This window comes from Pteropus alecto, unplaced genomic scaffold, assembly GCF_000325575.1.
Source record: "Pteropus alecto unplaced genomic scaffold, ASM32557v1 scaffold63, whole genome shotgun sequence".
Lineage (NCBI taxonomy): Eukaryota > Metazoa > Chordata > Mammalia > Chiroptera > Pteropodidae > Pteropus > Pteropus alecto.
The window spans coordinates 869327-881256 of NW_006434897.1; the positions used below are offsets into that span (position 1 = coordinate 869327).

At 36.2% G+C, this 11930-nt stretch overlaps 1 long non-coding RNA gene across 3 annotated transcripts in view; it reads left to right on the forward strand.

Moving 5' to 3' along the window:
* The window catches only part of LOC107195592, a 39853-nt gene extending 29021 nt beyond the window's left edge, over positions 1–10832 (forward strand). For 2 of the 3 annotated variants that reach the window (XR_003045999.1, XR_001516778.2), the window contains 2 exons: positions 7926–8098; positions 9216–9958. This is a non-coding gene — a long non-coding RNA (uncharacterized LOC107195592). Of the gene's footprint in view, positions 1–7925; positions 8099–9215; positions 9959–10637 lie in introns of those variants that run through there. The other variant, XR_003046000.1, reaches the window with a different exon arrangement.
* The last annotated feature ends 1098 nt before the right edge of the window (positions 10833–11930 follow it).

An 11930-nucleotide genomic window follows, 5' to 3' on the forward strand; every position in this document is an offset into this window, starting at 1 on the left:
ATTTGTTTTTTCTATTGTCTTTTTGTTTTCAATTTTATTTAATTCTGCTCTAATTTTGATTATTTCCTTCTTTCTGATGATTTAGGGTTTCATTTGTTCTTTTTCTCGTTTTTTGAGATAGGCCTGTAATGATATGAACTTTACTCTTATTACTGCTTTTTCTGTGTCCCAAAAGTTTCGATATGTTGTTCTTTCTTTTTCATTTCTTTCTATTTATCTTTTGATCTTTTTATTTCTTCTATGACCCAGTTATTCTTCAGTAGCATGTTGTTTAATGTCCACGTATTTGTGGTTCATCCCGCTTTCTTTTTACAGTTGATTTCCAACTTCAAAGCCTTATGATCAGAGAATAGGGTTGGTGTGATTTCAGTTCTCTTATATTTGCTGAGGCTAGTTTTGTGTCCCAGCATGCAGTCAATCTTTGAGAATGCTCCATGTACACTACAGAAAAATGTATAGCAGCTGTTTTGGGATGAAAGGCTCTGTAAATGTCAATTATGTCCAATCGGTCTATTGTGTCATTTAAAGACGTTATTTCCTTATTGATTTTCTGTTTGGACGATCTGTCCATATCTGACAGTGGGGTATTTAGGTTCCTTACTGTGGTAGTGTTTTGGTCAGTGTTTCCCTTTAGTTCTCTTAGTAATTGCTTTATATATTTCTGGAGCTCCTAATTGGGAACATAGATATTAATAAGTGTTATGTCTTATTGATGCATGATTCCTTTTATCATTATGAATTGTCCCTCAGTATCTTTCTTTACCATTTTTATTTTGAACTCTGTTTCGTCTGATATTAGTACCACTACTTCCATTTTTCTCTGAATGCCATTTGCTTGAAATATCATTTTCCACCCTTTCACTTTGTGTCTATATTTGTCTTTAGAGCTGAGATGTGTCTCTTGGAGGCAGCATATGGTTGGGATTTGTTTGTAGATCCATTCTGCAACTCTGTGCCTTTTTACTGGTGAGTTCAGTCCATTTACATTTAGGGTGATTATTGAAGTATGAGGTCTTCTTATAGCCATTTTATCTTTTGCTTTCTGGTAGCTCGGTGTTTCCATTGCTTCCTTGTCCTTGCGCTTCTGTTTTCTTAAGTTTGGTTGGCTTTTGTGGGTTTTCCCTCTCGTTTTTCTTGTTTTATGTTATATACTTCAGTTCTAAATCTTCTATATGTGGTTAACATTATGAATATGTAAAGGATAGTTATATATATATATACAGTTGTCCATTTTCTTCTGCACGTGCCTTATCTCCATTCCCCTTGGCGAATTTAGATCTTTGAATCCTCCTCTTTTCAGTCATTGTTATCTCATTTTGTCCTTTTGTATGCTGAACGTGCATACTATCTTGCTATAGCAATTCTCTTCTTATAATTTAAGCTTATAATGCCCTGTTCTTAGTAAGGGTTGCACTCCTCTGCTTCTATTTGCTTGATAGTCACTTTACTCCTAATTATGGTTTTTTTTGTTTTTTTTTTTTTGTCATTTTGTTTTAGGGGAGCTGACCCCTTTCAGTATTTCCTGTAGTGCAGGCCTTGTCGTGGGGAATTTCCTCAATTTTTGTATGTCTGGAAAGGTCTCAATTTCTCCTTCATATCTAAGGAGGGCTTAGGGATACATTATTCTGGTAGTTCCTTTTACTTAATAGTTTAAATATTTTATTCCTTTCCTTTCTGGCTTGTAAGGTTTGCACTGAAAAGTCTGAGGATAATCTAATGAGTTTTCCTTTATACGTTACTGTTTTCTTCTCCCTGGCTGCCCTGAGAATTCTATCTTTGTCATTGATTTTTGATAACTTATATACAATGTGTCTTGGTGAAGGCCTTTTGGGGGTGAGATAATTGGGTGTTCTGTTGACTTCTTGAATTCCAAGTTGCAGCTCATTCCTTAGATTTGGGAAATTCTCACCCGCTATTCGTCTGAGAATGCTTTCTAGTCCCTGCTCCTTTTCCTTGCCTTCGGTAATGCCCATTATTCTTATGTTTCCTTGCCTGATGGTACCAGCTAGTTCTTGTATTTCTCTGTCATTATTTTTCGTTCTTCGGTTTCTCTCTTCTCCTTTCTGTCTTATTTTTTCTCTTCCTTTCTGAAATGCCTTGTCACCTTTGTTGTTCATGGTGTTTAATGGATTATTTTTCTGCCTAGGCATTAATGGAAATGTATTCTGCTTTTTTTCCAGAAAGAAAATTTATTATAAAAAGTTCTCTCTTTAGCCTGCTGCAAAGAAGGTACTTTCTTTTGGTTTCCAGTAGGTGGCGTCTAAGCCTCTTGGATCTCTGTCTATATAAAGCCTTAATAATGCCTTTATATAATGCCTTTATTTTCTTGTAGACGTTTAATCACGCTTGCTACCCTCAGTTTCAGTCCCTATCAGTGTTAGCTACAGTTTTGGTAGCATTTGCTCAGATTCCCCTGGGGCTCTGTGGTGTTCGGTCTGGGAGGGTATGGGGGAAGGGGTCTTCTGGGTTGGAGGTTGGGAGCTGCAGCTCAGTCTTCGTTTTGCAACTACGGCTGGTAAATTCAACTGTTGTTTTTCTGCCATCCAGCTTTTCTGCTTTCTGCACTGATGACTGGGCCCTACTGCCAGCTGCATGGAACTTACAAACTCTCCCAGGCAGGGCTGTTCAGGGAACTCACTGTACCTTCTCCTCTCCCCCTCTTCTCACAGGTAGTTCCAGTGGCTGCGAGAGGCAGCTTCTTTATTTCTCTCAGTCCACCGCCTGACACCCGGGTTTCTGACCTGTGGTAGCTCTTATACCAGATCCCATGCTCAGATGTGCTGGTATGCAGTTTGGGTGTTTTTTGTTGAGTTTTAGATGTTCAGCTTATTGTTATTTCAAGGGGAAAAATCTGAGGACGTCTCTCACTCCACCATGTTTCTCCAAACCAATACTGTGTGTTTTGTTTTAAAATATTTTCTCAGTTAGGCTGTTAAATATGATATTGTTTTGTTAGGTAGCTAGTCAGACATGAATGACAAGGGAAACAAAAGAATACAGGCCCAGCCTAGAGACTACCCAAAGAACACCCCAATGAATTCTGGATCTCATTCTTCATACTGTCATTACTAACATAATTTTTCGAAACAGAGTGTAGAATAGTGATTATGAGGAGCTGGTGGGGGAGGGGACTGGGGAGATGCTGGTCAAAGAGTACAGACTTTCCATTAGAAGTTGAATAGTTCTGGGAAATCTAATGCACGGCATTGCAATTATAAATAACAGTAATGTACTATGTACTTGAAAGTTGCTAAGAGAGTAAATCTTAAATGTCCTCACTATAGAAAAGGAATGCTAATTATTTGAGATAATGGAAATGTTAGCTAAAACTGTGGTGGTAACATTTTGCGACAGATAAGTATATTGAATTAGCATGTTCCACACCTTAAAGTTACACAACGTTATATATTAATTATATCTCAATAAAGTTAGGGGAAAAAGCAATAAAGTCCAACTCCTTAGCAAAGCAGCCAAACGCTTTCAATATAGGGGTCTTGTTGCCTTTTCTAGTCTCATCATCCACCATGACATAGTCAGTGCAGCCCCACACTGCACTCTAAAGTGCCTTTTTCTCAAGCCTCTTTCTTTGCACACTTGATTAGCTTTACTAGTGCTTTTAGCTCCCTACCCGTCCACTGCTAACTTCTAATCATCCTTTAAGAGACACATCCACTCAGAAGCACTTGCTGCCATACCCAAACCTCCCTTGTCCCTACACCCACTGTTGTAATGGTTTGTTTTCTGGTCTTTTTCCCATGTAATTCTTTAATGACAAGGACTTTGTCCTGTCATTTGTCCAATTATTGACCGATAAATGTTTATTGAACAAGTAAATTAAGGACATATTTGATACAAGTAGATATATTAAACTGGAATTCTATTTACTTCTCTGTTTCCAGTGATAATTGCTTTAAAAAACTTTTTGTTGGTCTAAGAACTCCCAGTGGGTTTTAGGCTCTCAGTTCAACAACAGGCTTAAAACAGAAGTGTCATATTCACATTAGTTCTAAGAAACATTTTTTGAATACTGGCTATATTCCAGCTAATACACTATATTTCTAGAGCTGATTTTGTTTTCCTTAGCTGTATGGTCTTGAAATTACTCTAATTGAACCTTCTCTGACCACTTTGAATTTCCTTCATTTAAAACATTAGTAACCCTTTTTCAACCTAGTGTTTAACAACAAACCAAATAAGCAGCCTTGTTAATCTACTCTTTCAGTTCAAGCACAAAAATATTAAATGATATTAGCAAATGAATGACCTCTGGTTGCTGCCTTTTGATCCCTCTTGCCAGTGTGATAGTAAATCAGTGACAATTTTTGTGCTTTCGTGTCTAATCTGTTGTGTTTCTACTTAGTAATAACATGAATGTTGTTTTATTTCTTTGCTATTCACCTCTTGCTTTGCCGTCCAGTTTTTAACAGCAAACCGGTACTGATCCATGGCCCGGGGATTGGGGACCTCTGCATTATGTGACCTACATTTTGGAAATGGATCTACAAGCAATTTGTCAAATTGTACAACTGCTTTATGTCTCTATAAAATATTTATATAGTAGTAACTATAGTATGCCTGACTCAGGAATACCATAGAAATAGATGGGTTTTTGACTAGAGTGCTTGTTGTAGTTTCCTAGGGCTGCTGTAATAAGGTACAACAGACTGGGTGGGTTAAACAACAGAAATGTCTTACATTCTAGAGGCTAGAAGTCCGAGATCAAAGTGTTGATAGGTTTTGTTTCTTCTGAGGGACATGAAAGAAAATCTGTTCCATGCTTCTTACCTAATTTTTAGTAGCCTTAAACATTCTTTGGCCTGTAGATGGTATCTTCCCTGCATCTTCATATACTCTTCCCTTTGTATATATCTCAGCGTCCAAATGTTCCCTTTTTATAAAGACACAGTCATATGGAATTAGGGCCCATCCTAATGACTTCATCTTTCTTTTTAATTTTTAAATTTTTTATTTTATTTATTTAATTTTTTTATGGTGACATTGGTTAACGAAATCTAGTAGGTTTCAGCTGTACACTTTAACAGTAAGGCTTTCATCTTAACTTGATCATCTGCAAAGACCCTATTTTAAGGTCACATTCACAGGTACTGGGAGGGGGGTTTAGGACTTCAACATGTATTTTAAGAATACATTTTAAAGACTATTATAAAACATAGAAATAAGATAGAAGATAGCTCTTCCTTTACATTTTCCAAGGTTTATGAATGGTAACTTCCAAATCCCAGCCGTCTCAAGCTCTTTGATTGTTTCTGTGGTTCTAAACATAAGCCTATCATATATGTTCTCGACAGAGGTTTGTACAATGAATGAAAGATACTTTCCTGAAAATATAATTCACAATGTACATCCCTAAACTGCAAGTGATATGGTTTGGAAAACTTCAGTAATCCTTTCAGTGCACCAACAGACTCCTGGTGTTTTTAGATTTATTATTAAGTCTCTCTTTAATAATAAAATTGACATTCAAGGAGGTGCAGTTATTATTTAAGGATACAATTCACAATCTTGACAAAATACTGTAAGATTTATGTCATATGGTTTGCTTAGTGAGTTTATCGGTAGACTGTACAGCTTGAAGAATATGGTAGCAAGTTATGCCTCCTGGAGTCCAGCTGGTTTTGCTTTTTTCATATGTACAGACTGCTTATATTAACTATTTATCTTGAAATGGGGGATGCAGGAAGGGATAAGGAAGATGGTGAAAAGGAATACAGATGGTTCAGCATCAGCTAGTTATCACCACTGGAAGAAACAAACTGCCAAGTCCTCTCTACTTCTGCCAATGCATTTTTTACCTTTAAAGAATTCTATAATGCTTTCATCATCATATTCTGAAATAATGTAGCTTTGGTGCTCCAAATTTACTTTCTCGGAGTAGATTAAGTATTGAGAGGATGATACTCATATCCTTAAAATCGAAGAATCATAGAATACCAGAACTTTGAACTAGAAGTAACCTTATGTATCAGTTGGTTCAAAGTTCCAACCTAGTGCACAGAACCTTCTGCAGCATCCTGCAAATGTGATTTGTGCTATTTTTAAATGTGAAGAAATGAACTATAACTGACATTTTATGACATAATGTTAAATAGTAAATACTCAATGGAAAGACTAAATATGCTGACTCTACACGCAAGAATTTATGTTCATGCACCATTCCAGGTGCCTGGATACAACACTGAGCAAGACAGACACACCGACTTGGTTCTATAGAAATTTTCAGTCCCTCGGAGAATGAACATTCAATTATAATCAAGTGTGGAAGTACTATAAATGAGGAAGTTAGGAGAGTGACAGAAGCACATATCAGGACTCTTAAGTTATTCTGGGATAAGACAAAGAAAGCTTCCATAATGAAGTGACATTAATGTCAAGACTGTAAGAATGAGAAATTAAGCATTGGGAAGAGAAGGGGAAAAGTGTTTCAAGCAAAAGCTGTAGTATGCATGAAGGCCTGGCGGTCAGAGAAAGCATGTTAATGATGCATCCTGCAAAGAATATAGCAAGTTATTCAATATCATATTTATCTTATTCAATTTTAGTGTGGCTACTAGTCATGAACAGAGCTATATAGATATAGAACATTCTTTTTAATGCATTTAGTTGTGAATGCATTATCTACTTCTTTATTTTACACCTTTCTCTTTCTATCATCTTTATTTTACACCTTTCTCTTTCTGTCATCTCAATTAAATTTCTTGGTGACAGTCAGTGGTTCAATGTCTCAATTCAGGGTTGGTGTTATTAAAACTTTTATTTCCTGAGCATGATGTACTATATCTACATTATCTCATAACAACCTTGTCAGCAAGTATCATTATCTCCAACTTGTAAATGGGAAACTGAACCTCAAAGAAGTTAAATAATATGTTTAAATTCCTACATGGCCAGGATGCTAACTCCTCTCTCTCTGCCTTTCTAGTCCATTCTCTCATACTCTACTTTACTGCCTATAAATTTCATAGTGGATTGTGAAAGGCCATGTTTCACAATATGAGTTAAACTTTTGAAATTGAAAGTTTCAGTCACAAGACTTCTCTTTTATATTCTTTACTCATTTTAGTAAAGACTTCTCTTTGTTCTATTCTCTCATCTATGAGATTGCCTTTGAAAAACTCATCTCCACTAAAGGAAACTAGAGAATCCTTAAGTTCCAAATTGCTTGGTTTACTTGTTTTAATAATTGAAAATTTACACCATCAGGAAATTTGTTTCTTCATATAATTCATTCCTTTATGCATCAGTTTAAATCAAATATATCATTAATCTATTCAGTGGCAGGGAAGAACAGAGATAATAGAGAACTAATAATTCAGAGCCCTCATATCAAGAATTATATTAGACCCTTTAAAGACAATAGCTCCTTTCATTCTCAGCATAAGAATATATGCTGAGGGTAGATATTATAATTCCCAATTAACAGATAAAGAAACATTGGCACAGCTGCCTTAGCTGCAGAGCTGGGATTTGAATTCTTGACTTTAAGTATCCAAAGTCCATGATTTTTCTACTATACTGTGCTGATCGTTTATTTCTTTAAGAATTTTTTTTTTGAGAGATCGTCAGCATGTGATAGAACTGAGGGTATTAAGTTAAGAATTGAATTCACTATTTTAACAAGATTTTTATTTTCCAATTGGCTTTGTATTGCTGATTGGTAATATGTGCCATTAGTGCCTGGCATGTAATAGAAACCTGAATTTTTGTTAAATTGCATGCTTATTTAATTTTTACGCCAGAATTTGACCACTTGTCACTATGTATGCATGTAGTTGGTATTATTTAACCTTTTTCCCTAAGTATACCACTTTGAACTTATTAATTTGTCCCCATTGGATGCAGTCATGTACCCAGGTATTCAAAAGTCACTGTGCATGTGCCCTGAAACTTGATCCTCTGCTCTCCAGGCCGTGCATATCTGATCTCCCAGCACGATGGATTTGGCCAGGAGAAGGACCTTGAAGTTTGTGGACCTGACTGTGCTCCCCAGCATCCCCATTGCTTGCTTTGGGGAATGGACAGCTCCTGCTCACATAGGACTAGCATGTGTCCAGTATTGCAAATGGGAGTGGAGAAAGAGGTAGGAGGAACTATACTTCAGTTCCCCTCCGGTTCTCCTATGGGTTATCATGCTGCTCCCCTAATTTCATTCTGAGTGGATAGGAGCATGTCTATGTTCAGTACAGTGTCCGCTTCTTACTAATTTGTTGTTGTTAACATTTCCATCTCCACACCACATCTTTCCAGAGTTGCCGATAGGCGGGGAAGGGAGGCCAAACCAAAGACTGAGCAAGTAGGTTGTTGAGAACCATTATAGCTTCTTTCTTTTTCTTTCTAGTCATTGGCATTCTTAAAGTGTTTCACTGGCAAGCATAGTGTGGGGAATGGATATAGAAATAATCAGCTTCAAGTTTAAAATACTTAAAGTGGGATAGTTTGCTGAGTTATTTTTGTTTTTCTCAAAACAAAACAGACCATAAATTCTGAGAAACGGCATGACAGATGTGGATTTGAGTGAAGTGTTTCATGCACTTGTGAAAGAAAATTTTCTCAGTAATGAAACAATCTCATAAAGTCATAGGGCTTCTATCTTATAAAATGCTTTTAAAATGCACTGACAACTTTCTTTTATTAAAAAAATTAATTTAAATATAGAACACTCTCCTCTGCCTTCTGTCCCCACTCCTCATTTTTGTTTAAATGATCCCCAAATTGGACTGAGGTTAATTCTTTTGTCCATTGAACACCTATTTAATGAATGCCTCCTATATTCCAGGAACTGTGTATACAGTAGTTACTGGTCTAGATATAGCTCCTACCCTCATGGGGTTTAGTTGATGTTGGCTCATATTTATTACACACTTACCTTGTGCCAGACGTTTAATAACATCATCTCATTTAATTCTCATATCAACTCTGTGAGATAGGTACTATTTTTATCCCTATTTTAAAGATAAGAATAACACAGCTTAGAGCTATGAAGTATCACAGCTAGTAAACAAATCATCTGTGTGAATAGATAAACTGGTGATGAGAATAACCCTAAAGGTGAGTGAGATGATTCATGTTTTAGAGCAATGGTAACCTGTGTGGACTTTGAATGTCCATGGCTCTAAAATAAGTAGCAAAGCCTTGGTTTGAAAATATTTTCTAACGGTTTCTTTTAAACTCTCATTCACCTTTTTGTTTTTTCTCAGGTCCTAGAAGGATGGACTTGGTGTGCAAACTGGAGGACTTGGGTACAAAGTCTCTGGTATATCTAACCAAAGACTTTACATATGCAAGTGTGTAATTTCTATTATTCTTGGAAATATAAATATAGAATTTATTTATTCTTGATAGCCCTTTGATATCCTGAGGCTTGTGAGATTTGTTGATTCTGTAATCTGCCGTTCTTAATATTAAGCATTTGGGAGTCTCCAAACAGCCTTTGTTTGTGCTATAATCTGACTCCAGTTTGAATATAATTTAGATATAGTTTTTTGGTATAGAAACTACTCTATTTAACCTAAACCAAATAAAAAATATGGGAAGTCTGTGAATTGGTGCTGTTAAAATTAAATACAAAACGGAGACTGGACTTGAAAATTTCCTGGCAGACAAAAACTTATTGAGGCCAATAAGCACAACTAACTCTAAGTTATTTCTTGAACATAAGTGAAAGTTAATTATGTTTTTTTCTTGTAAATGCCTCTGATAATCATAAAACAAACTTGTTATCATCCTAAAATTGGTGTAGGATAATCACATAACTAATCCTCGGCCATCTGGAAACCTCCATTGTAATAAGCAATCATTGTAAAGGTTAAATTACTTCCTATTTTTATTTTATAAGCCATCCTGTAATATAATGCCCCAGAGTTTCGTATTAGTTTTAAATTGGAAAGCTCCCAGTTTGTGAACTGTTCTTATATGCACAATAAAGTCTTACTAAAAATTATTTTTTGATCTGGTGGTTTTAATTTTGCTATTTCTAGATTTTTGACAGTGTTATGGGCTGAGTTGTGTCTCTCCAAAATTCATATGTTGAAGTCCTAACCCCTAGTAAGAGAGGAGGGGAGGCATCTGAAAAATGCAAAGGAAAGGGCTTGCAGAAATGACCGACTCAGTGAGTTATAGATTAACCACATCTTATAAATCTCTAAATGGCCTTCTGGAAACTCTTGCAACACCTAATACTGATAACACGAAGGCTGCGGGTTCTACAAGACAAACAGCCTGTAAATAGATAAAACCTGTGGTCTGGAAATTCCTTCCCCCTTACAGCCCCCCACCCAAACTTCCCCTCCCCATCCTGAGTCATGAGGTTCACGAAGACCTCAGACGAAGGAATCACGCGCCCCTTGCATAGACACTGAAAAAATATATAAACTAAGAAATCTAACCGAAAGGAGCTCATGCTTTGGTACTGTTAAGCCCCACGTGCTCCACTGGCTAATAAATTCTCCTTCCTCTAACAATGTTGTCTGAGCATCCAATTGCCTCCATTGGGTGTCGCTTCCTGCAACACTAGTACCTCAGGATGTGACTATATTTAGAGGTAAGGCTAAAGAGGCAATTAAGTTAAAATAAGGTCATTAGAGCATCCACTAATCCAATATGACTGTTGTCCTTTTAAGAAGAGAAAATCAGGGCAGGGATACATACATTCTGAAGACCATGTGAAGACGTAGGAGGAAGATGGCCCTCTACAAGCCAAGGAGAGAGGCCTCAGAAGAAACCAGTTCTTCCAAAACCTTAATCTCAGACTTCTAACCTCCAGAATTGTAAGTAAATGAAATTTTGTTGTTTAAGCTACTCGGTCCGTGGTACTTTCTTATGGCAACCCTAACGTAGTTGGTTTCCAAATATGTGCCGAAAGGGTTTTACATTTACAATTAGACATATTCAATTTAGATAATATAGCACCAAAGAAGAAATCCTCCAAAATAATCAATTTTGACAATATTGTTTTCCTGATCTTATCAATTGTACTCTACGAAGGAATAAGCACTCAGAAATTCAGGGTTATGGCCCTTGTTCAGTTGGCAGTTAATGAAGTGCGTGTGGCCTCAAGCGATCTTCTAACCAAAATTTGATTTATCAATACGTAAAATTGATGCAATTGCAGCCTTTTCCTTCATGAAGCCTATGATTAAAGTTACATAAATGGAGAAATTTTAATCATAAACTTCATTCAAAATAAATTTGGCAATTTGATTCTATTGTCTAAAAAAATTATATTTTGGTGATACTTTTTAGGTATCAGATGCAGGACCATACAGGGAGAAAAAGAACAGGAAAAGCATTCACTGATATTGTAGTTAAAACATTATTTGTTGAGTGTGGTATTTTAGTAGAGTGAAAGATATGTATATCTTATAAAAACTAATTAAGACTGCCTTTTGCTCATAAAGAGAAACAGCTGGGTTTTAGTATTTGCATGTATTCAAGATCAGTGTTCACTGAGAAAGAAAATCCAAAGCTATTTGGAGAAGAAAATGAAAATTTAGCTTACTTATCAGTCATTAAAAACATTCTTTTTATGTACATGGAACATAAAACTCATCAGGTTTATAATCCAGCCACTTCCAGTTCTCATAAAGCTTAATCTCTTGATTAGATGCCATTTTTAGTTGAATATTTTAAACCTGTAATTAGAAATTTGTGCAATGTAATATATACTCACACTGCTACCAGGCAGTATCAGGACCAGTAAACCTTGGACTATGTGCCTACTCTGACTTCTGGAAATCTGGAATTCTGAGATAAAATGATAGGATAGTGACTCAGGGACCAGAGCTTCTCTTCACCCCCACATCTTTACATTGATTTGAAATCTAACAACTTAGAGAATCTGAGAAAAGGAAAATCCTCACAACAGATTCATTCATAACCCCAAAGGAGATTCTCATGCCTTAATTTACCCTTTC